General features: G+C 43.3%; 1 protein-coding gene across 10 annotated transcripts in view; it reads left to right on the top strand.

The window, feature by feature from the left end:
* Positions 1-13,804: 13,804 nt before the first annotated feature.
* The window catches only part of LOC106560272 (circadian locomoter output cycles protein kaput), a 50,677-nt gene continuing 39,312 nt past the window's right edge, over positions 13,805-25,169 (top strand). For 8 of the 10 annotated variants that reach the window (XM_014122993.2, XM_045687679.1, XM_045687677.1 and 5 more), the window contains exon 1: positions 13,805-13,905. The gene's annotated coding sequence lies outside the window, so the exon portion shown is untranslated. The remainder of the gene's footprint in view (positions 13,906-25,169) is intronic. The other 2 variants (XM_014122990.2, XM_014122994.2) reach the window with 2 other exon arrangements.

The following is a 25,169-nucleotide window of genomic DNA, read 5'->3' as shown; positions in this document are numbered from 1 at the left end:
TTTTTGTGGTGGCATGATTTTGCAGAAAGACAGATACTGCATAAGAGACTTGCACAAAGAGGTCCTGACGCAACTGGAAAATTGTCCGTGAACACGAAAGCAGAGTGTGTGTGTGTGTGTGTGTGTGTGTGTGTGTGTGTGTGTGTGTGTGTGTGTGTGTGTGTGTGTGTGTGTGTGTGTGTGTGTGTGTGTGTGTGTGTGTGTGTGTGTGTGTGTGTGTGTGTGTGTTAGCTGAAATATTCGTGACCATAGCCTACTTAGTGTGCTCAAAAAAACTACACACACAAATGTTGTCTTTCTCTGAAACATCTCCTATAATAACACAAGATTGAGATCTCACCCAACACTATTGTGCTGCACCACATTCTGTTACGATTCATATCCACCTTTCTAAACAGACTAGACCAGAAAGGCTGCTTATTGTCTCAATGCACTGGACAAAAACTGGTTAAATCAACGTTGTTTCCACGTCATTTAAACTCCCAAAAATACATTTTATGACATTGAATCAACATGGAAAACTGATTGGATTTCGTATTTTTTTCACCCAAGTTTGAACCTAAATCCAATGACAAGCTGACATTTTTTTGTTGATTTCACATTGAATTCGCGTTAGTTGACAACTCAACCAAATGTAAATCAACTAGACTTTGAACTGACGTCTGTGCCCAGTGGGAACATACCAATGACTTTAAGACTGGCTGCATAACAAGTGTTCCCGTTTGCTCGTACTAAGAATTTTGAAAATTCCCCACATACTTGTGAAACTAGCACCAAAGCAATTGAAAAAAACTGTTGACTAGGCACTACATAATTTTGGTTCAGTAGTTTTCGGTTTTGAGCAGTTTAATTAAGTGATAGTTAAGTTTGGGCGACCCAACCAAATTCACATAGTCTAAGAAGTGTTAGATCTGTTCTATGTGCGCTATTTCTATGCTTCCCGTTCTTACATTTATTTTTGCATCTTTTACTTTCGGTTTTGTAAAGCAGCTTCAAACAGCTGAAATTACAATATTTTTGGTTATGTAAAATATATTTTATGGTGGTTTAGACGGTACAATGATTCTCTACACTATATTTGCTTGTTTTGTCACAAACTGAAATTAGGCGAACTATTCGAATTTTAGCAACTATGAAATGGCGGAGTGATATCTGCATAGTGAATCTTTAATTGTATTGTTAACAAATTACAAGAAAATAATTTCAAAAGTAAAGTGAATATTTCATTTTAAAAAGCAGATTGAATATCTATACAAATTGAAAGAGTGATTTGGTGCAGTGAACAAGTGACTTTGAGAATTTGGTTGTAGAGTTTTGAAACATGAGCCATTTTGATTATCTGTTTTGTTTTTTGTGCCACATACATTACTTCTGAAAATTGCACTGAAGTGATTGAAAAAAACTGTAATTGATCCTGTATCATGATATAGATGTGTGTACGTCTTCTGTTTTATCTGGTGCACTATTATGTCCAGCTGGCAGGTATTGTGTAGGCCGTCATCGTAAATAAGAATTTGTTCTTAACGGACTTGCCTATTTAAATAAAGGTTAAATAAATTGTATTTTACCAGCCCTTCTCATCCTTTGACAGAGCATTCTGGCTGGTGACAGAACACATGCTATGCACTTGGCTGAGTTCTCACACAGAGAGTTGTCTTGGGGGTGGCTTATCGTTTGACACCCCCAACTCCTTCAGCCTCCCACCCATAGTCCTGTATGGTTCTGTATGGCTCAGTTGGTAGAGCATTGGAATTTGCAATGCCAGGATTATGGGTTTGATTTCCCTGGCCACCCATATGTAAAATGTATGCACGCATGACTGTAAATTGCACTGGATAAAAGCTTCTGCTAAATGGCATGTAATTGTTATATTTTGCCAACAGTTCAAATTGTTTCAGCTACCAACTGTTACATTCAGGTGAAGAACTAAACTCATTCTGATGACTTACTAATTGTATTTACCTTACAGCATTGTAGCATAATTAATGGTTTTGTCTGGTCTAAAATATAGAATAAAAATGTATACTTTGTTTTCTGTTACCTAAAAACTATTCATATCAGTGTCTGTCTCTTTTTCCTTTCTGGTTTCTCACTGTGGGTGTATTTATTTGAAAGAAGTATCTGGAAGACAGTGGACTGACAGTGACACATTAGTCCATGAGCAGGCTGCGGTGCCCTGGCAAGCCAGAGCTGGGTGGGGGGTTGAGGTGGTTGGGGGTGTGAAACGACAAGCATCCCCCAAGACAACTCTCTGAGTGTGAGAACTCAGCCAAGCGGAAAGCCTATGTTCTGTCACCAGCCAGAATGCTCTGTCAAAGGGTGAGAGAAGGGCTGGTAAAATACAATACCTGCCAGGTAGACATAATATTTCCCCAGATAAAACAGAAGATTTACACACATCTGTACCGTGATGCAGGATCAGTTACAGTATTTTTCAATACGTTTGGTGCAATTTTCACAACTATGTGGTACATTTTCACAACTCTAAGCACAAAAATCAAAACAGATCACTCATGTTTCAAAACTCGAAGCACATTTTCAATTGATTGAGTATAACAAACAAATTCACACAGTCACTCGTTCACTGCACCAAATCACTTTGCAGTCATACCATTTTCATTTTGAACTTCTCAAAATCTGTGGTAGACAAACAAGTTTGCATGTAAAATCTACAGGTTTAACTATTGTTTAAGTTAAATCAAATCAAATTGTATTTGTCACATGTGCCGAATACAACAGGTGAAGAAATTACAGTGAAATGCTTACTTACAAGCCCGAAACCAACAATACAGTTTTAAGAAAATAGAGTTAAGAAAATATTTACTAAATAAACTAAAGTAAAAAAAAAGTTACACAATAAAATAACAATAATTAGGCTATATACAGGGGGTTCAGGTACCGAGTCAATGTGCAGGGGTAAAGGTTAGTCGAGGTAATTTGTACATGTAGGTAGGGGTAAAGTGACTATGCATAGATAGTAAACAGCGAGTAGCAGCAGTGTAAAAATGAAGGGGGGGGGTGTCAATGCAAATAGTCCTTGTGGCCATTTGATTAATTGTTCAGCAGTTTTATGGCTTGGGGGTAGAAGCTGTTAAGGAGCCTTTTGGACCAAGACCTGCTTTGCCGTGTGGTAGCAGAGAGAACAGTCTATGACTTGAGTGACTGGAGTCTTTGACAATTTTTTGGGCCTTCCTCTGACACCACCAAGTATAGAGGTCCTGGATGGCAGGAAGCTTGGCCCCAGTGATGTACTGGGCTGTACGCACTACCCTCTGTAACATCTTACGGTCGGATGCCGAGCAGTTTCCAAACCAGGCGGGGATGCAACCAGTCAGGATGCTCTCAATGGTGCAGCTGTAGAACTTATTGAGGATCTGGGGCACCCATGCCAAGTCTCCTGACTTGGACCATGATAATTTGTTGGTGATCGATGTGAATGGGGGCATGTTTGGCCATCCCTTTCCCTGTAGTCCACGATCATCTCCTTAGTCTTGCTCACGTTGAGGGAGAGGTTGTTGTCCTGGCACCACACTGCCAGGTCTCTGACCTCCTCCCTATAGGCTGTGTCATCGTTGTCGGTGATCAGGCGTACCACTGAGGTGTCGTCAGCAAACGTAATGATGGTGTTGGAGTCATGCTTGGCCACTTCATGGCTACCGACGTGCTACCGACGTGCTACGGGGCGGTAGTCATTTAGGCAGGTTACCTTCACTTTCTTAGGCACAGGGACTATGGTGGTCTGCTTGAAACATGTAGGTATTACAGACTATGTCAGGGAGAGGTTGAAAATGTCAGTGAAGACACTTTCCATCTGGTCTGCACATGCTCGGAGTACACGTCCTGGTAATCCGTCTGGCCCCGCGGCTTTGTGAATGTTGACCTGTTTAAAGGTCTTGCTCACATCGGCTACGGAGAGTGTGATCACACAGTCGTCTGGAATAGCTGGTGCTCTCATGCATGCTTCAGTTTTGCTTGCCTCGAAGCGAGCACAAAAGGCATTTCGGCCATCTGGTAGGCTTGCATCACTGGGCAGCTCGCAGCTGCTTTTCCTTTTGTAGTCCGTAATAGTTTGCAAGCCCTGACACATCCGATGAGTGTCAGAGCCGGTGTAGTAGGATTCAGTCTTAATTCTGTATTGACGCTTTGCCTGTTTGATGGTTCGTCTGAGGGCATAGCGGGATTTCTTATAAACGTCTGGATTAGTGTCACTTCTTGAAAGCGGCAGCTCTAGGCTTTTAACTCGGTGTGGATGTTGCCTGGAATCCATGGCTTCTGGTTGGGATATGTACGTACGGTCACTGTGGGGATGACGTCGTCGATGCACTTATTGATGAAGCCTGAGATTGAGGTGGTATACTCCTCAATGCTATTGGATGAATCCCGAAACAAATTCCAGTCTGTGCTAGTAACACAGTCCTGTAACATCATCTGACTATTTCCGTATTGAGCGAGTCACTGGTACTTCCTCCTTTTAGTGATCATCAATTAAGGATTTTATATTAGTAAAATGTATTTTTTTTTTATTGAGAAGATAATCATATCAAAAGTAACGTGAAACTGTCACATCCTGACCAGTAAAGGGGTCATTTGTCATTGTAGTATGGTCAGGGCGTGGCAGGGGGTGTTGTTTTTCTACCTCTGAGGAAGCACAGTTCCCGCTCAGCCCAGTCAAAACTGTTCGCTGCTCTGGCACCCCAATGGTGGAACAAGCTCCCTCACGACGCCAGGACAGCGGAGTCAATCACCACCTTCCGGAGACACCTGAAACCCCACCTCTTTAAGGAATACCTAGGATAGGATAAAGTAATCCTTCTAACCCCCCCCCCCTTAAAATATTTAGATGCACTATTGTAAAGTGGTTGTTCCACTGGATATCATAAGGTGAATGCACCATTTTGTAAGTCGCTCTGGATAAGAGCGTCTGCTAAATGACTTAAATGTAAATGTATATGTTTTTGTGTGTTTTGGGGTTGGTTTATTTAGAGGGGATTTGTTCTAGTGTTCATTTTCTATGTTCGTTTTCTATGTGTGGCCGAGTATGGTTTCCAATCAGAGGCAGGTGTCTTTCGTTGTCTCTGATTGGAAGCCATACTTAGGCAGCCCTTTTTTCCTTTGGGTTTGTGGGTGGTTGTTTTCTGTATAGCCTGTGTGCCTTACAAAACTGTTTTGTTGTTTGTTTATTTTGTTAGTGTTCTCTCTAAATAAAGTAAGAAGATGAGCACTATACCCGCTGCGCCTTGGTCTGTCCCTTACGACGCTTATGACAGAAACATGTATTTCTAGATGAAATACTGATTAAGTTTGGTGAAAAAGTGACTGTATGATTGTTTGTGTTATACTTTTAGTCAATTGAAAATGTGCTTACAGTTTTGAAACAACTGCCTTTTTGATTATCTGTTTATCAGAAATTTGTACTAAGAGTTGTAAAAATGTACCACATACTTGTGAAAATTGCACCAATGTGATTTAATAAAAACTGTAACGAATATAGTTTGATAACAGCTGATTGCTGAATACTGTAAATGTATATGTTTACCTCATAAATGTATCAATTTGACAAACATTTTAAAAAACAAATCACATATGGATGTGGCGGTAAATATTAAATCATCATTCTCCATCAGCCAGGCGGCTTCAATAGGACAAAGTGAAAATAGTCACAATGTGCTACCATTTGTAATTATATTGTTCTGTTCAATGCACTGCTGAAACACCTAGGTTGTACATATAGTAACAATATATTCCACTCATCTGAATTTCATTGATACACTCTAAGCTGATGAATTTCAAGCAGAGAGACAGGCGATACTGTATCAGATTACAAGTCACGTAGAAAAGGTGATCTTGTATAATGTTGCATGGTGCAGAAATGGCATACGACACCGTGCCACATAACCAACTGCTTTACAGTAACTTTATTTCTGATGATTTGTCTTATGTACAGTTGAAGTCGGAAGTTTACACACACTTAGGTTGGAGTCATGAAAACTCATTTTTCAACCACTCCACAAATTTCTTGTTAACAAACTAGTTTTGGCATGTCGGTTAGGACATCTACTTTGTGTATGACACAAGTAATTTTTCCAACAATTGTTTAAAGACAGTTTATTTCACATATAATTCACAATTCCAGTGGGTCAGAAGTTTACATACACTAAGTTGACTGTGCCTTTAAACAGCTTGTAAAATTCCAGAAAATTATGTCATGACTTTAGAAGCTTGTGATAGGCAAATTTACATAATTTGAGTCAATTGGAAGTGTACCTTTGGATGTATTTCAAGGCCTACCTTCAAACTCAGTGCCTCTTTGCTTGACATCATGGGAAAATCAAAAGAAATCAGCCAAGACCTCAGAAAGAAAATTGTAGACCTCCACAAGTCTGGTTCATCCTTGGGAGCAACTTCCAAATGCCTGAAGGTACCACGTTCATCTGTACAAACAATAGTACGCAAGTATAAACACCATGGGACCACGCAGCCGTCATACCGCTCAGGAACGTATTTTGGTGCGAAAAGTGCAAATCAATCCCAGAACAACAGCAGAAGACCTTGTGAAGATGCTGGAGGAAACAGGTACAAAAGTATCTATATCCACAGTAAAACGAGTCCTATATCGACATAACCTGAAATGCCGCTCAGCAAGGAAGAAGCCACTGCTCCAAAACCGCCATACTGTAACGGCTGTCTGTGGAAGTAGACCAAGGTGCAGCGGAGTTAGTGTTCATCTTTGAATTTTAATAAACGTAAGAACACTATACACACAAAACAAGAAAACCGACAGCCAAACAGTCCTGTCAGGTGCAAAACACTAAACAGAAACAATCCCCCACAAAACCCAAAGGAAAAACAGGCTCCTTATGTGTGACTCCCAATCAGCAACAACGAACTACAGCTGTGCCTGATTGGGAGCCACACACGGCCCAAAACAAAGAAATACAAAAACATCGAAAAATTAACATAGAATGCCCACCCAATGTAACACCCTGGCCTAACCAAAATAAAGAACAAAAACCCCTCTCTATGGCCAGGGCGTTACAGTACCCCCCAAAGGTGCGGACTCCGGCCGCAAAACCTGACTCTGAAGGGGAGGGTCCGGGTGGGCCTTCTTACGGCGGCGGCTCAGGTGCGGGACGTGGCCTCCGCTCCACCCTCGGCGTCGCCCACTTAGGTGGCGCCCCTGGCCGCGCCGGAGGACTGGTGGGCGACCCTGACTGCGCCCGCCTGGCGGGCGATTCTGGTTGCGTGCGGCTGGCGGGCGACCCTGGCTGCGCCCGGCTGGCGGGCGTCCCTGGCTGCGCCCGGCTGGCGGGCGTCCCTGGCTGCGCCCGGCTGGCGGGCGACCCTGGCGGCTCCGGCGGCTCCGGGCTGGCGGGCGGCTCCGGCGGTTCTGGCCCAGGATTCACCAGGCTGGGGAGACATGAAGGACGCCTGGCCCTGGGCGCAGGCACAGGACTCACCAGGCTGGCGGGCTGCTCTGGCAGCTCCGGCGGCTCCGGGCTGGTGGGCGGCTCTGGCCCAGGATTCGCCAGGCTGGGGAGACATGAAGGAGGCCTGGCCCTGGGTGCAGGCACAGGACTCACCAGGCTGGGGAGACATGAAGGAGGCCCTGGGCGCAGGCACAGGACTCACCAGGCTGGCGGGTGGCTCTGGTGGTTCCGGACAGGCGGGCGGCTCTGGCGGCTCCGGACAGGCGGGCGGCTCTGGCGGCTCCGGACAGGCGGGCGGCTCTGGCGGCTCAGGACAGGCGGGCGGCTCTGGCGACTCCGGACTGGCGGGCGGTTCTGGCGGCTCCGGACTGGCGGGCGGCTCTGGCGGCTCCGGACTGGCGGGCGACTCTGGCGGCTCCGGACTGGCAGGCGGCTCTGGCGGCTCCGGACTGGCGAGACCCACTGGAGGCCTGGTCCTAGGAGGAGGCACAGGACGGACCAGGATGGGGAGACCCACTGGAGGCCTGGACCGAGAAGGAGGCACAGGATAAACCGGGCTGTGGGGGAGCACTGGAGTTCTGGTACTTAGGCTATTTACCTACACTCCAGGCTGAATGCCCACTTTGGCCCGGCACGGGCGGAGCGCAGGCATTGGGCGAACTGGACCCTCCCAGCGCCCCGGAGACACAGTGCGCAGAGCCGGTGCAGGATAACCTGGACCGAAAAGGCGCACTGGAGACCAGACGCACTGAGCCGGCACAATCCGTCCTGGCTCGATGCCTGCACTTGCATGGCACTTGCGGGGGGCTGGCCTATAGCGCACCGGGCTATGCACTCGCACTGGAGACACCGTGAGCTTCACAGCATAACACGGTGCCTTACCAGTACCACGCTGCCTGCCGTAAGCACGGGAAGTTGGCCCAGAATTCCTTCCTGGTTCCGCCACACTCCCCGTGTGCCCCCCCCAAAAAAATGTTTGGGGCTGCCTCTCGTGTCTGTTGCGCTCCCTCGCTTCGTACCAGCGCCTCTCAGCTATCGCCGCCTCGATCTCCCACTGCGGGCGGCGATACTCCCCAGCCTGAGCCCACGGTCCACCTCCGTCGAGCAATTCCTCCCATCTCCAGGAATCCTGAACGCACCTTTCCATCTCCTCAAAAGTCCATGAGTCCATATTTCCCCTCTCCTGGTGCTTCTAGTTCCTCCGCTGTTTGGTCCGTTTTTGGTGGGGAATTCTGTAACGGCTGTCTGTGGAAGTAGACCAAGGTGCAGCGGAGTTAGTGTTCATCTTTGAATTTTAATAAACGTAAGAACACTATACACACAAAACAAGAAAACCGACAGCCAAACAGTCCTGTCAGGTGCAAAACACTAAACAGATACAATCCCCCACAAAACCCAAAGGAAAAACAGGCTCCTTATGTGTGACTCCCAATCAGCAACAACGAACTACAGCTGTGCCTGATTGGAAGCCACACACGGCCCAAAAGAAATACAAAAACATTGAAAAATGAACATAGAACGCCCACCCAATGTAACACCCTGGCCTAACCAAAATAAAGAACAAAAACCCCTCTCTATGGCCAGGGCGTTACACTTACAAAAGCCAGACTACGGTTTGCAACTGCACATGGTGACAAAGATCGTACTTTTTGACGAAATGTCTTCTGGTCTGATGAAACAAAAATAGAACCGTTATGTTTGGAGGAAAAAGGGGGAGGCTTGCAAGCCGAAGAACACCATCCCAACCGTGAAGCACAGGGGTGGCAGCATCATGTTGTGGGGGTACTTTGCTGCAGGAGGGACTGGTGCACTTCACAAAATAGATGGCATCGTGAGGAAGGAAAATTATGTGGATATATTGAAGCAACATCTCAAGACATCAGTCAGGAAGTTAAAGCTTGGTCAAAAATGGGTCTTCCAAATGGACAATGACCCCAAGCATACTTCCAAAGTTGTGGCAAAATGGCTTAAGGACAACAAAGTCAAGGTATTGGATTGGCAATCACAAAGCCCTGACCTCAATCCTATAGAAAATGTGTGGGCAGAACTGAAAAAGTGTGTGCGAGCAAGGAGGCCTACAAAGCTGACTGTTACTCCAGCTCTGTCAGGAGGAATGGGACAAAATTCACTCAATTTATTGTGGGAAGCTTGTCGAAGGCTACCCAAAACATTTGACCCAAGTTAAACATTTTAAAGGCAACGCTACCAAATACTAATTGAGTGTGTGTAAACTGCTGACCCACTGGGAATGTGATGAAAGAAATAAAAGCTGAAATAAATCATTCTCTCTACTATTATTCTGACATTTCACATTTTTAAAATAAAGTGGTGACCCTAACTGACCTAAAACAGGATTAAATGTCAGGAATTGTGAAAAACTGAGTTTAAATGTATTTGGCTAAGGTGTATGTAAACTTCAGACTTCAACTGTATGTACTGTATAAGGATAATGACACTGTAAGACATATTTACAACATGCTCACAACCTGCCATTGGATACAAATTATAAAGAAATTGTGCATGTCAAGTTATAGAAAATACTGTATAGAAAATGATATTTACCGTCTATTTCTATTCATCACTTTAAAAATAACAGTTTTGAAGTGTCTACCTTGTATTTTTAGCTATTAGATTAAATGGTAGTTAATCAGTCACTACATGGTGAGCCTATTTATCCTTATCTGATGAATTGGTGACAACAATTTCTCAGCAAAACTGATTTTGCATGAATTACTTTTGAAAGATGTTTGAAACCCCAATAAATGCTCAATCAAAGGTTCTGAACATAAGATAAGAGGCATTACAAGTGTTATAAGTTCAGAGTTTTGTACTTAGAGCTTTGAAAATATACCACTTACATCTGAAAAATGTACCAGAATGACTGAAAAAAACTGTTTGTGTTGAAATAATATTTGATAATAGCGCTATCTGGTGGTTGCAAAAAGAACATAGTCCTTCTCTCTTCAGCACCAAGCTTATCCCAAGGAAATGGTACATTTCCTTTCATTTAAGACTGTTGAAAACCTTGACCCTAAATGGAGATAGGCTGGTCTCTTCGCTTGATCAAACTGATTTGACAAATCCTTTGTTTTGTGGAGGGGATAAAAGAAATAGAAGATAGCTGCTCCAAGCCAAGGCGCAGTTCTTCCTCTGAACAGTAGATATCCACATGCTGCAACAAATAAAACTTCACTAGTTGCAAATGTATGTACTTAAACACCGTTTCTTAAATGGATATAATTTCCATCAGCTAAAGCCGCCCTTGGAAAGCATAGAACTGCAGCAAAATATTATATGCTTCATCAACTCACTTAGCAGACATTTCTCATAGCAATTATGCCACTAGTAGTTTCAGATTAATACGGTTCTACAATGAGAGAAACATCAAAATGTTCCCTCATTTAGAAATTGTGTACATTTGTTTAAGATTATTATCATAGGGTTGAAAACCATACAAAATAAAGTGTTTGTTTTTTCTCAGCTATTGGGTCAGGTTCTGAGTGCTTGTTTGTTTTTTCTCAATTCATTCAGGGCAACAGTACATTTTAGCAGGGGCCACAGAATATCCTAAAGCAGACAGAACTTTGCGTCATGATGGTAGTTAGGTCCAGTAGTCCTACACTATTATTACTATGTTTATTATTATTTTAAACATTGTTTTATTTAACCTTTATTAAACTAGGCAAGTCAGTTAAGAACACATTCTTATTACAATGACTATGTAGGCCTATACAGTACATCTCCCACATCCAGCATGCTGCAAAACCTTTAGTAAAACAGTAGCCTAAATACAGTTTATTTGTCAGCTTGCAAACCTGCAAACTGACTTTGCACTGAACTATGCCCCAGAGAGCTATCATTAATGGAATGTGAGGTCAATAGTGATAACACAATAAAGACCATAGTTCAAGTACTGTGCCAGATTTCATGTTCTTGCTGTACTTTATACCCTTATCAATGGGATACATTTCAGAGTAGGCTATAATATGGTGATAACAATTGCTAAAACAAAAGTCCATCATTTTCAAATAACCAGGTCAGATCATGTCTGAAGACCACACATAAATATTAAGTTCTGTAGTAGGCTAATATTGTCTTACTGGCTTTGTTATTTCGATGGATTGTGTGGGTTTACAACTGAGCTGAACAATAGTCCTGGTACATTTCGATTATACAGTATATCTCTCCTTGTTCCACTCTTATTTGTTCAGAAATCTAAGAAACGGATAGTTGAAATAGTGACGCTAGCTCCCACTTTGTCCTAAAATGCAGGAGCTTTTCTTAAATTGCTTTCAATTTTAACTGTAGGAACCATTGAGCTATAAAATAACCAAAAATATTGAAAGCTCGTGCCCAACTTTTAAAGGGACGTTCTGTTTGACGTAAATCCTGTTGTGAAAACGCACAATCCAGTGATACGACACATCAGCTGCCAAGCATCTATTTTCCCGCGCGCACAGTAAAGGTTGGTTGACTCGTGAGTTTGACCTAATTGGCACTCTGCCAACGCTGTGAGCGCTCATGAAGGCCAAAGATTTGGAACGTTTGTATAACAGGAATTCAGAGAGCGCGTGCGTAGCCAAAAACCTGACCATTCTTAAAAAGATTCACATGAAACAAACATAGTAGCCAACATGTTGTTAACACCATCTAATAGCAAAATAAGGATTGTGTTTGCTGTCATTCTGTTTTATGATAAGTATATATACAACTAAAAGCACATTTCAATAATGAACAAAAATATAAATGCAAAAAGCAACAATTTCAAAGATTTTACTCAGATAATCCAGCAGGTGAAGAAGCTGGATGTGGAGTTCCTGGGCTGGCGTGGGTACATGTGGTCTGCGGTTGTGAGGCTGGTTGGATGTACAGCCAAATTATATAAAATTACGTTGGAGGTGGTTTATAGTAGAGAAATTGACATTCAATTCTCTGGCAACAGCTCTATTGGACATTCCTGCAGTCAGCATGCCAAATGTATGCTCCATCAAAACTTGAGACATCTGTGGCATTGTGTTGTGTGACAAAACTGCACATTTTAGAGTTGCCTTTTATTGTCCCCAGTGTAATGCCTTTTATTGTCCCCAGCACCTGTGTAATGATCATGCTGCTTAATCAGCTTCTTGATATGCCACACCTGTCAGGTGGATGGATTATCTTGGAAAAGGAGAAATGCTCACTAACAGGGATGTAAACAAATTTGTGCCCAACATTTTAGAGAAATAAGATTTTTGTGTGTGTGGAAAATTTCTGTAATCTTTTATTTCAGCTCATGAAACATGGGACCAACACTTTACATGTTGTGTTTATATTTTTGTTCAGAGCTTTGAAAATATACCACTTACATGTGGAACATTTCTGTAATCTTTTATTTCAGCTCATGAAACATGGGACCAACACTTTTCATGTTGTGTTTATATTTTTGTTCAGTTTACATAGGCCTACATGAAGAAAATGTTTGTAGGGTAGGCTATTATGAGAAAAAGTGTTCAGTAGCAACAAATAATAGGCTATGTGCTGCGTTCATATGCTTGTCGGAGCTTCCTATTTCCTACCTGTGATGTCGGAAATACGACTTCGTTTCATTCATGTACTTTTTGGTCGGGAACAATTCTTCAACCTATAATAAGACTTTAGCTATCTTGATAAGGTTGATAGGCTAGCTAACGTTGCTTATAGTTAACTTATCTAGCTTTCTTAACAATGACAATATCTGTAGTTGTTTAAAACGGATTTGTTATCATCTTTTGTTCCCCACTTGTAAACTTATTCAGACTTGAAGGGTCTTTCAAGTGAAACTTACGAGTAGGAACTAGGAACTTCCAATATCTCGGATAGTGCATAAACGCAGCAATAGACCCGTTATAGATACACAACAACTATAATAAAATTAAAGTAAATATGACAAGAAGACACAAAAATAATATTACTTTACAATATTGCATGGAAGAAACAAAAATGTGTTTGGCTGTGTGGTGTTAATCCTTTTAGTTTACAGATAATGGACCACTAATATAAACTATGAAACCTAATAAATCATTGAATATATAGGATTTATATGAAACATCTGGTTTTGTATTTAATATTCCGATAAAATACTAAATTAGCCATTTATCCATGTTGACTTTAAAGTTAATAATTCCGTATATATGCCTATACGCAGAACACTTTCTTGAAGTGCCTCCAAAATGTATAGGCTACTTCTTTCCAAAAATATAATAATTCAACAACAAAACTATTATGGTTATGGTTGTTGTGCTAGGCTATATGCTTTGTGTTATTATCTAAGCGAAACATAATTCACTCAAACGTCTTACAATATTTGTAAGATATTGATGAGTTTATTGTGCCAAATTGAATGCTCAGTAAAAATGCGCATGCGCGTCAGGAGACCGCGGTAGGCCCTGCTGTTTATCCAACTCCAGTTCAACCCAGCGCAGAAAAACAAGGAGCAGGAAAATCCCGATGAACAGAGAAGGTAAGAATTACATTTTCACCGACAAAATCCACAATAATTTGGAAACGCGCCTGTCATAGTGCGGACGCAGTCATATTGAAGAGGAGTAAACGGAGATGTTTTTTTGTTGTTGCTATGTTTGCTTGATTCAGAAGGCCTGGTGACCCACATTCATAATCTAGGCTACAAATACCGGAGAGTGAGCAGCAGAATGCCGCAGATGTTTTTGCTGTTTAAATAATCCTCGGGTTTCGTATGTTTACAATCTTCTGTAATATTGTTGATATATCTGTCGCATAATGTGTTAACTTTGTTTCTATATTTAACCTGGTTGCTCGCAGTGACCGCTGTTTTGGAGTGATGAAACGCGCAGTTGGTTTCGGGTGCGCGTTTGGAATGACAGCACAGTTGCGTCTGTTTCACAGTAATTTCTAGCGATGGTCATTTTGGGGTTGAACGCTGCGGTTGTGCAGCGAAGTGGCCATTAGCTGTGGATGCGATTGTTACGTTTTTACTGTGCAATCGGATGCTTTCTCATGGATTTGGGCTCTCCCGTGTGAAACAAATCCAAGTTACCCAGAACATTTTCACCCAGGTTCCGCGGACGCAACCTGTAAACGTAGCGAGCGGGTTGATCCAGTGAGGAATTCCAATCAATATTATGCAGAGGAAATCAGTTGTCTATAACGGGGATGAACATTTAGCATGAGCTTGAATGGGTTTGTCAGTGATCAGATATGCTGCCAATGGGCATAATGGACACTGTAATCAAGAATGAGCTACAGTTACAATTCGAACCTCGGATTTTGGCTCATAGTTTACTGGCGCATTGTGCACCAGTAAACTAAATAGCTGCAGTTTGGAACATTTGAGAAAAATACACAATGTAGGCTATGGGTAAAAAAAATCCAGACCACTTATAGTTGTAAGCAGATACAGTGGCTCTTGTAAGCAACATTTTGAGCATGTATACTGAACACAAATATAAATGCAACATGAAACAATTTCAAATATTTTACTGAGTTACACATCATATAATGAAATCAGTCAATTAAAATAAATTCATCAGGCCCTAATCTATGGAATTCACATGACTGGACAGGGGTGCAGCCATGGGTGGGCCTTGGTGGGCATAGGCCCACCCACTGGGGAGCCAGGCCCAGCAAATCAGAATTAGTTTTCCCCCACAAAATGGCTTTATTACAGACAGAAATACTCCTCAGCGTATGGTAGAGAAATTAACTCTCAATTCTCTGGCAACAGCTCTGGTGGACATTCCTGCAGTCAGCATGCCAATTGCACGCTCCCTCAACTTGAGACATCTGTGGCATTGTGTTGTTTGACAAAACTGCACATTTTAGAGTTGCCTTTTATTGTCCCCAGCACAAGGTGCACTTGTGTAATGATCATGCTGTTTAATCAGCTTCTTGATATGCCACACCTGTCAGGTGAATGGATTATCTTGGCAAAGTAGCAATGCTCAAATTGGTGGAGATTTTGAGAGAAATTTGAAACATTTCTGGTCTTTAAAAAAAAAATTCAGCTCATGAAATCAACACTATGTGTTGAGTTGATATTTTTGTTCAGTGTATATGGCTTTTGACTCGGCTACAATGTATTCAACTGGTAAAAGTCTAAATGGCTATAGGTTACTCAACTGATTGGTTTACTAGAACTATCTGACCATCTTCATTCTATTATTTTACTGCCTTGATGTAGACTACAAATGTTGTTTATTTATGCACGGAATGCCTGACAAAGGCAATTTGGGTTCACTGGCTCCTGTGATGCTCAGTAGTGTTGGACAGCCTTGAAAACATACCGATATGTTTCTTAATCAGCTGTAAAACAAGCAATTCCATGGTAGGTAACAGTGATTTTTCACTTTAAAATGTACGTTAAACAAAAACCAATGATTGCAAAGTTAAACAAACCATACAACTCTATACACAATTTTAGTAACAGAGTGATGCACTGGTTGTGCAGTCATTGTTACTAAACTTTGCATCTGCACTCTGTTACCATGGAATTGCCCAGTATCATCTAACAATGGCCAATGTTTGTCTAGTCCAGGATGGATACGTCATCTGTTATTGATAAGTTGCCCTCTGACTTATGCCGATCCAATATCTGCACTGACGGACGCAGCGTGTAACCAATGCTGAAACATCCATTTAACCACGCAAATGGAATAACAAGTTGTTCAGTGGCTCTATAGTTGAACAAGTTGAGGGCAGGCCATGGTTAGTAATTCTTATTCCGTAATGAAATAAAGATTCCGCACACTCAGGATCAATGCACTAATTTAATTAGGCTAAGCTTTCAGTTGCAAGACCTTCATCAGAGCATACACATTCTTATCATTCTTAATAGTTATCCACTCTGAGCTGTATCTGTTTTGTTGACAGTACTAGAGATACATACTTTGCCCTGCATCTTGTGATATCTTTAGTGTTGTGTCCGTGTGACTTGTCTGAGTGACCTTAGTGTTGTTGTTTGTGTTTAGGAGTTCGTGGAGAAGTTGTCCTTGAGTACTGCACAGAGCATGGTCTTTATGGCCCTTGGCAGCTCTCTTCCCTCAAACCATCATTGGGTGCCACGTCACAGCTCTCACACAATATTGGGCAGGAAGCCATAACCTGCTGCACAGTAGCCTGTTGTCTGAATTCTAGAAACTGCACAGTGACTTTTGGTTTGACTGTGGCCAAGTTAGGTGTGTCAGTCACTCCCCAAATAGTACACTGTTTATTTCTTTGCCTAAACCTTGTATTCTTAGAAACTGCACAGTAAGGAAATATGTTTGAGGCGATGTGCATTTTGACACCTAGACTCCGGCATACAATATTAGCTGCCCTCAGATGGAGTGACGTATGATGTTGTTCATTTGATGCCAAGATTAAGTCAAATCAAATCAAAGTTTATTTGTCACGTGTGCCGAAAATAGCAGGTGTAAACCTTACAGTGAAATGCTTACTTACAGGCTCTTTCCAACAGTGCAATTAAATAAAAAAATAAAAAATAAAAAAAGGTATTAGGTGAAATAGGTAAAAAATAAAAACAACAGTAAAAAGACAGTGAAAAATAACAGTAGTGAGGCTATAACAGTAGCGAGGCTATATACAGGCACCGGTTAGTCGGGCTGATTGAGGTAGTATGTACATGTAGATATGGTTAAAGTGACTATACATATGATGAACAGAGAGTAGCAGTAGCGTAAAAGAGGGGTTGGCGGGTGGTGGGTGGCGGGACACAATACAGATAGCCCGGTTAGCCAATGTGCGGGGGCACTAATTGAGGTAGTATGTACATGAATGTATAGTTAAAGTGACTATGCATATATGATAAACGGAGAGTAGCAGCAGCGTAAAAGAGCGGTTGGGTTGGGGGTTGGGGGGGGGGGGCACACAATGCAAATAGTCCGGGTAGCCATTTGATTACCTGTTCAGGAGTCTTATGGCTTGGGGGTAAAAGCTGTTGAGACGCCTTTTGGCACTCCGGTACCACTTGCCATGTGGTAGTAGAGAGAACAGTCTATGACTGGGATGGCTGGGGTCTTTGACAATTTTTAGGGCCTTCCTCTGACACCACCTGGTCCTGGATGGCAGGCAGCTTAGCCCCAGTGATGTACTGGGCCTTACACACTACCCTCTGTAGTGCCTTGCGGTCGGAGGCCGAGCAGTTGCCGTACCAGGCAGTGATGCAATGAGTCAGGATGCTCTCTGTTACAAGTCCCATTGATTTGAAGGTGGGGTGAATTAGCTGGCTAGTTGATTGCCAGTCTTTTGCTTTTACAGAAGCACAACACAACAGCCTAGGGATCTCTAAGCTGAACCTGACAGTTGATTCACTGCAGCAGGGCATGGCAGCTCAGATCGTATGCCCACCGACTACAGTTACATTACAGCCTGAGTACTATGTCCTTAGGGCTTTTGATCTTGGAGCGTGTTACTAGTTCTTCACTGCAAAAGACCTTTGACTCTCTTGAAATCAATTGCAGTGTTAAACAATCGATCCAAACCTTTATGAAATGTGTACATAATAAGCTGTGGAGTTCGGGAATTGATCCATGATGTGGGGGTGTGATGACTTTGTTGGAAATAATTAATGAGGAAACACACAAACAGAATGTCCTTTTTAAAGGTGGCAGAGTGAGGAGAGATAGAAACAGGCACGTGGTAGTATAGCTGTAAGCCCACATCCCTTGTGTAGCTACTCTGAACTTACCCTCATTTTCATTATGATCTTCCAGTAGAATGGAGGCTAATATGCAAATCCAGCTCGTTCCAATAAGCCTACTTGACACTTCTGTCCCCTTTTTAGGTATAGAGGTGTTTTTTTCCCAGTAATGTATCTAGGTCTAACTCAGTGTGGTACACCACCTCTCTTCTTGGGATGAATGTCAACTGTTTGATGCGAACTGACCACTCTATGTCATGATGTTCAGGCAGAAATGGACGCAGATGGCCTTTTCTTCTAGCATAAGCCTGTCTATGGCATTTGTACGCTATTGTGGTGCTGCCTGAAATTACATTTGTTATAGCACAGCACCAAAGCTTTCGTCACCGACAACAATATTTCACGTCTTTGACCATTGTCTGGAATAGCAAGCCTTTAGCCAAATTTCTGTTCTAGAACAGAACCGTCAGCACTGCGCTTCTCTCACATGGCACCACCTTGTCCTCTGAAAACATACACAGTCCACCACAGCCAACGCCGATGAAACCCAAATCGACACCATAACACCATCCTCGGTCCAACAGCTTATTGGATTAATATAAACCAAAACTGCGGACTTAAAGAATGTGATGGGTGTTTTGAGGCTGTTTTCCCAAATAGTGGATTGTATTAGGCTAGTATCCAATTCCCTCTGGGTCTCTGCCTGCTAAAGACTGCATTCTGGCACGATACATTGTTTGTTTCTTTGGCTGGTCACAAGGACATTTGAGAAGCTTCAGGAGGGTCACGTCACAAGAATGTTAGGTAACAACTGTTTCATATTCCTACCATGTAGACTATCCCAAACCACAGGGCAATCTTGATATCATTTGAGTGTGATTATCATTGGCCTTTTTTTTGTTGCTATTTTCCATGTGGACGTTTTGAACAAGGCGGATGTGCTGAGATCACAGGCTGCAGAGGGTTAGTTGCCTTACAAGGCATCTCTTAAAGTGAAGGAAGTAAGGAGATGAGGAAAAAGGCTGCATGGATTTTGAGGAATGTACAGTCTGTATGCAAGGATTCAATTTAGACTGGCACCATTGGTGTGACGGTCTGAATAATTTCTGCATAAACGCTGTGACGAATTTAAGTTATGTGTATATGTAATTTAGATTTGATGATCTAGCTATGTGGCAGCCAATTGGGGGATGGGTTTCTCAGTGCTGGTCTTTGGGTTTGCCAAAGTAAAGTCGTTGGTAAAATGTGTCCAGGTAATAAGTGAAAATGGTGTTACGTAAGTGTTTTGGGATCATGGCCTGATTTTTAAAACAACAAAAATATAAACCCAAAAAAATTATGATAGCCTGAATATCTTGAGATAAATAGGTAAAACATCTATTGTATACTGTTTCTGATGTTGGTGTGATTGTCTACTGTTGTACTTGTTTTTGTTTGTGTTGTTGGTGTAGTGATATGATATAGACTAGTCTTAGAAAGCTTGGACATACTGAGGGCTCCTTGATGACTTTGCCAGAGCAGTCTATCTGTATCTTGCATCTCCAGAGAGCACACTCTTCCTCATTCAGCAGTCTGTAACTGTGGGAATTTCCCCTATAGCCAATGATCTCACTGTCTGGGCTACAGCAGACAGACAACCACTGAACTGATGTCTCCTTCCACCCTCCCTCCATTCAGCCCCATGACTGAGCTTGATGATATGAACATTAGGCCTAATGGAGTTGATCTCAGCAGGAATACATTGTTGCTGGGCTGTAGTTGGTCATCTGTAGGGTAAATTTAAACCTTTTGGGATGTATGTGGCAAACGGATTTTGGAAGAAAACTAAGCAACAAGTATTGGGATTAAAGGCTCAAAACTGAGGCTTTGATAAATTGACATCCCTGATCATCATCACCATTGGCTGTGATGCTAGCCTATATGCTGCTGTGCACTCCAGTGTTTTTATGATGATTAGATTAGAAGTTTAATTGTCATAGGCAGGCAGTGTTTGGCTGAGCGTACCACCCTCTGTAGTGCTTTGCGGTCCCTGGCTGTGGAGTTGCCGTACCAGGCTGTGATGCAGCCCGACAGTATGCTCTCGATGGTGCCCCTGTAGAACAAGAAGTGCCCTCGGAGACAGTCTACATTTCTTCAGCATCCTGAGGTTGAAGACTCTGTCGTGACTAGTTCACCATGGTGTTGGTGTGGTTTGACCATCTCAGCTCCTTGGAGATGTGTACGCTGAGGAACTTAGTTTTTGATCCCGTTGATGACCAGGAATACGACTTTCCAGAATTGGATCCTTTGTTCGTACCCCCCAGGGCAATTGAACTTATCCCAGAGGCTGCTCCAAGACGCCGTCGGCAGAGAAGGGGTATTCGGGGTGGACTTCTAGTCCGACTCAGGAGGCGGGCACACCATCCACCGCTTCCGATTAGATTACTCGCTAATGTTCAGTCTCTGGACAATAAAGTAGACAAGCTCAGGTCGAGGATCTCCTTCCAGAGAGACATCAGGGACTGTAACATACAGAATCATGGCTCTCTCCCCATCCATACAGCCATCTGAGTTCTCAGTTCATCGTGCAGACAGGAATAAAGAACTCTCTGGGAAGAAAGGCAGGGGTGTATGTTTCATGATTAACTACTCATGGTGTGATTGTGATAACATACAGAAACTCAAGTCCTTTTTGTTCACCCGACCTAGAATACCTCACAATAAAATGCCGACCATATTACCTTCCAAGAGAATACTCTTCAGTTATAGTCACAGCCGTGTATATTCCCCCTCAAGCCGATACCACAACGGCCCTCAAGGAACTACACTGGACTTTATGCAAACTGGGAACTACATCCCGAGGCTGCATTTACTGGTGCTGGGGATTTTAACAAATCCCATTTTGAGAAAAACTCTACCGAAGTTCTATCAACACATTGACTGTAGTACTCGCTTAGGAAAAACATTAGGTCCCTGCTACTCACCTACAAGGCAATCCCCCACCCTCCAATTGGCAAATCAGATCACAACTCCATTTTGCTCCTCCCTTCCAATAGGCAGAAACTTGAACAGGAAGTACCCGTGCTAAGGACTATTCAAGTCTGGTCTGACCAATAGGAATACATGCTTCAAGATTGTTTTCATCATGCGAACTGGGATATGTTCCGGGTAGCTTCAGAGAATAACATTGATGTTTACCCGGACACCGTGACTGAGTTCATCAGGAAGTGTATAGGGATGTTGTTCCCACGGTGTCTATTAAAACCTACCCAAACCGTGGATGGATGGCAACATTCTCGCAAAACTGAAAGCGCGAACCACCGCATTTAACCATGGCAACGTGACTGAGAATATGGTTGAAAACAAACCGTGTAGTTATTCCCTCCGTAAGGCAATCAAACAAGCAAAACGTCAGTACAGAGACAAAGTGGAGTTGCAATTCAACAGCTCAGACATGAGACGTATGTGGCAGGGTCTACAGACCATCACAAGATTACAAAGGGAAAACCAGCCACGTTGAGGACGTCTTGCTCCTAGACAAGCTAAATGCCTTCGCCCGTTTTGAGGATCACACAGTGCCACCGACGCGGCCCGCTCCCAAGTACTGTGGGCTCTCATTCTCCGTGGCCGACGTGAGTAAGACATTAAAGCGTGTTAACCCTCACAAGGCATGTTAACCCGGCCCAGACAGCATCCCAAGCCGCGTCCTCAGAGCATGTGCAGACCAGCTGGCTGTAGTGTTACGGGCATATTCAATCTCTCCCTATCACAGTCTGCTGTCCCCACTTGCATCAAGATGTCCACAGTTGTTCCTGTACCAAAGAAAGCAAAGTCAACTGAACGAAATGTCTATCGCCGCGAAGCACTCACTTCTGTCATTATGAAGTACTTTGAGAGGCTAGTTAAGGATCTGTCGTGTCTTTGGCTATGTCGGATTAAGTGATATGAAATGCTATTCTATAAAATAATTTCTCTGTAATTAATATTACCTGACTAAGCTAATCAGGTAAATGTAATTAACTAGAAAGTCGGGGCACCATGAAAGAATGATTATAGAGCTGTTATCTTCCGAATAAACTCTTAAAGACCTAGTAATCTTTTACATCAGTAGCAGTCAATATTTAATCCTCACCTTATTCAGTCTCATCTGAAAGTTGTAAATTCTTGGAATTTACGAACCCTGGCTAACAAGTTGAATCAGCAATACAAAATTTGGGGTTAATTATTTATTTACTAAATACATAAATAATCACACAGAATTACATCTACACAGAATGGATCATACATTGACTACAAATTATGCCATAAAGGAAAATGTCCCTTGCGGACGGAACAGATATGATGGCTGGTTACACAAAGAAAGGGGGTTGGGTTAGAGTGAAAGAGCGGGAAGACTGAGGAACAAAAAGATTTTGTCTCTATCGGGCCGTAGGCAGCTATGCTATCGTAAATATAGTATCTTATGCATTCTAAATAACCGGCCATTTGAAAAAGGAAAGTGCAATAAATATTTACTCTGAGCTGCGCTTCGGTAGATTGGTCGTAGATAGAAAGCCGGGTTGTCCAGCATGGATCTCTTGTCCTCTGAAGAATGTCTCTGGTGGTAAACTGGTTACGTTGTAGTATCGTTGTGTGTGTGTGTGTGTGTGTGTGTGTGTGTGTGTGTGTGTGTGTGTGTGTGTGTGTGTGTGTGTGTGTGTGTGTGTGTTAGACTGGATACGTCGTCCGTCCTTTCATAGCCCACGTTTACAGCGGCTGCTGCTAATTCAACGGCTAGGAGGTATCACTTCTGGAGTGAATCAGAGTTCAAACCAAGTTGCCATACTTTTAAGCTCGTGCTATATTCTGGCTGGTATAGTCGAAATTCATCCTTTCGTCGTGTTGATCGTCATCTTCACGTTGAAATTCGATGCTAATTTCATTAGGTTCTTGTCGTTCAACCAGAGCTCACGCGGAGGTTGGCTTAGTTCTGTAGGTGATCTTTGTCCTTTCAACGTCAAGTCCTCACGTCCTTGGAACAGAAAGTTTAATTTTCGTCAACGGGTTTATATAGTGGTGAAAGAAGGGCTTGTTTCATAGTTTACAACCAATGTCTGTTCACTTGGGCGGGGCCTCTGAGTGAGCAGAGTTTGGTATGGTTCCGTTTCCCACCTTTTGATGTTACCAGACTCTTTTTGTTACAAAGGCTTTACAAGAGTCAACTCTATAAAGTAGAAAGAGAGAAAAGGGGAAAGGTATTTATGGGGGTCATAAACCTCCCCCAACAGACCAACGTCATGACAGATCATATTACCTCCACCTTACCTGACACCCTAGACACACTTAATTTCCCTTACCGACTCAATAGATCCACAGACGATTCAATCGCCATCGCAATGCACACTGCCCTATCCCATCTGGACAAGAGGAATACCTATGTAGGAACGCTGTTCATTTAACACCATAGTACCCTTCAAATTCATCATTAAGCTCGGGGCCCTGGGTCTGAACCCCGCCCTGTGCAACTGGGTCCTGGACTTCCTGACGGGCCGCCCCCAGATGGTGAAGGTAGGAAACGACACCTCCACTATGTGATCCTCATCACAGGGGCCCCACAAGGGTGTGTGCTCAGCCCCCTCCTGTACTCACCTCTTCAACCTCAGGAGGCTGAAGAAATTTGTCTTGGCCCCTAAGACCCTCTGAAACTTTTACAGATGCACAATTGAGAGCATTCTGTCAAGCTGTATCACCGCCTGGTATGGCAACTGCACAGCCTGCAACCGCAGGGCTCACCAATGGGTGGTACGGTCTGCCCAATGCATCACCGGGGGCGCACAGCCTGCAACCGCAGGGCTCACCAATGGGTGGTACGGTCTGCCCAATGCATCACCGGGGGCACACTGCCTGCCCTCCAGGACACCTACAGCACCCGATGTCACAGGCTCGCCAAAAAGATCATCAAGAACATCAACCACCCGAGCCACTGCCTGTTCACCCGGCTATCGTCCAGAAGGCGAAGTCGGTACAGGTGCATCAAAGCTGGGGCCGAGAGACTGAAAAACAGCTTCTGTCTCAACCCGGCTACTCAACCCTGCACCTTAGAGGCTGCTGCCCTATAAACATAGACATGGAATCAGTGGTCACTTTAATAATAGAACACTAGTCACTTTAATAATGTTTACATACTGTTTTACTCATCTCATGTGTATACTGTGTTCTATTCTACTGTGTTTTAGTCAATGCCACTCTGACATTGCTTGTCCTAATATTTATATATTTCTTTATTCTATTCTTTTACTTTTAGATGAGTGAATTGTTAGATACTACTGCACTGTTGGAGCTAGGAACATAAGCATTTTGCTACACCCCCAATAACATCTGGTAAATATGTGTATGTGACCAATAAAATTAGATTTGAGGATGGGGGCGTGCCCAGGTACACAGGGAGTACAGGAGGGAACTGAGGATGCACCCATGTGGGGCCCCCGTGTTGAGAATCAGTGTCATGGAGGTATTGTTGCCATAGGTGTGTGCAGTAGGTGAGGTGTTTGTTGACTCTGTTGTCTGATGAGTCATGCTAGTGTAGCAGGTGACTATGAAATTGGAAATGTTTTTGTTAGTCTGTTTGACCCCAGCCAATAAAGACTACCTTTGGACCAGGCGTGTCTGCAGGACTTTTTCACATGCAGAGAAAAACGCTCATGTAGGCCTACACTCATGATGCATATGGGAGTAGGTGGTGACCAGTTGGCATGGCATCTTTTCATTTCCTCCTTTCATGTGCTGGCCTGGCAGTGCTCATTCCCCCTCTTTCTCTCTTTTTTTTAACCCCACTGACCCAGTTGGCTGCAGTGCGGGACCCTTGGTATGGTTCAGGCCCCTGTGGGACAGTGGTGGGACCCCTGCCAGCCTCTCCCTTCTCCCGCTGCTGGTGGAAACCACTGCTCTACTCTCAGACATTCCTGTCTGTGGGCTGTGGGACACATGCAAGCAAAGACTCCTTTTGTGCTGCCCGGGGCTGCGGATGTATGTTCTTGGGTGGAACACAGCTGGCTGCCCAGCTCTGGGGGGCTTCAGCTGCCCAACTTTGGGGGGTTTCAGCTGCCCAGTGGTGGAGAGACTGGCTGGGGTGGGCAGGGCACTGGGTAGCA

Source organism: Salmo salar, chromosome ssa10, assembly GCF_905237065.1.
Source record: "Salmo salar chromosome ssa10, Ssal_v3.1, whole genome shotgun sequence".
NCBI classification, from domain to species: domain Eukaryota; kingdom Metazoa; phylum Chordata; class Actinopteri; order Salmoniformes; family Salmonidae; genus Salmo; species Salmo salar.
The sequence above is the reverse complement of the archived record's forward strand: the minus strand, read 5'-3'. Positions and strand labels throughout refer to the sequence as shown.